We start from the raw sequence: 1,529 nt of genomic DNA, 5'->3' as shown, positions 1-1,529 counted from the left end.
AAAAAATCAAACGGTTTAGCCGCAAACTTCCGTGCCGTATAGCGTGAATAACCCTGTACTTTATGAAGTAGATTTCAAATTGTGTTCTGTTTATCTTTTTGTGTTCTTTTTAGTTATACTTACTAACATCTACTAATCTATGTAAAAATTACGAAATAAAATACACCATGTGTTTTTGTATTATTATTCGCTTATAGCGAACTCCGGATATAACGAACCAGTTTTAGTTCATTCTTCGTTCAAGTTCGTTATATCCGGACTCAACTGTATATTATTATGCTAAGCCTCCGAATTTTTTGTTGTTTTCTTTTTTACCTTAAAGAACACTTGAAACTACGCACTTAAGCAAAAAAACACTCACCAACTTTTATTTCGCTTTTCCAAAACCACCTATTTATGCACGAAATGAGAGCTGTTTTTTAGCTATCAACAATTCATAACTCCACATGGAAATTTGTAGCTAAGATGCATAATAACAGGGGCGGATCCAGCTTTCGAGTCAGGGGGGGGGTCAAGTAGTAGAAATTCAGTCTTTTGTTGTCCATGAAATTAGAAAAATTCTCGTTAGTCGTTAAAAATCCGGTACAAGGGAGGGTCATGACCCTGACTGAAATCCCCTGGAGAGGATTTCACCACAGCAGAGAACTTCAAATATCTTAGCGAAGAAGCGATCACAGCGTTGACGAGGATTTACAACCGAATATATGAAACCGGAACTCTCCCAAAAGACTGGCTCACCTCCACCTTCATTGCCATACCTAAGAAATGCAGAGCTCGGAAATGCGAAGATCACCGGACAATATGCCTGATGAGCCAAGCAGCGAAAATATTTATGAAGATAATATTCAATCGAATAAACAATAAATGCGATGATTACCTGAGTCGCTCGCAGTACGGATTTGGAATAACGAACAGGAACGCGGGAAGCAATTATAAGTCTAACACTAATAGCAGAGAGATTCCTGGAAGTGCAGAAGAAGCTGTATGTTTGTTTTGTGGATTACGAAAAAGCCGTCGACCGTATCCGGCATGAAAAACTAATACATGTCATGAAAAAGATGGGACTGGATGGACAGGACATAGCTATAATTCGGAATATATATATATTGGAACCACGAAGGATGTATCAGAACCAACATTGGCAACACGCATTATCTCCCCCTTACTATTTAACGTATATGCGGAATATACAATACAAGCATCAGGAAACAGCCGACAAGACGGTGCCAAGATTAAATGAATTGTAATCAACAATATCCGATACGCTGACGACACTGTAGTGCTGGCTGAACCTAAAGAACAACTGCAGATAATTATGGACAATTTAACAACAGAAAGCAGAAACATGGGCTTAGATGTAAACACAGCTGAAACCGAGACTATGATCAGGGCCGGATTAGCCCATGGTAGGGCCAGGGGCTACGATCCCTGCAGAGGTCTTTATCTAAAAAAAATATACCTTGCCGCAACATTTTGAAAAGCCGCAATCCCTTTGACGGGGGTTCGGGGCTACGATCCTGGCAGAGGCC

The sequence above is a fragment of the Dendroctonus ponderosae genome, unplaced genomic scaffold (genome assembly GCF_020466585.1).
Source record: "Dendroctonus ponderosae isolate FM_Combo_2020 unplaced genomic scaffold, Dpon_F_20191213v2 Dpon_F_20191213_5, whole genome shotgun sequence".
Taxonomy (NCBI): Eukaryota; Metazoa; Arthropoda; class Insecta; order Coleoptera; family Curculionidae; genus Dendroctonus; species Dendroctonus ponderosae.
The sequence above is the reverse complement of the archived record's forward strand: the minus strand, read 5'-3'. Positions refer to the sequence as shown.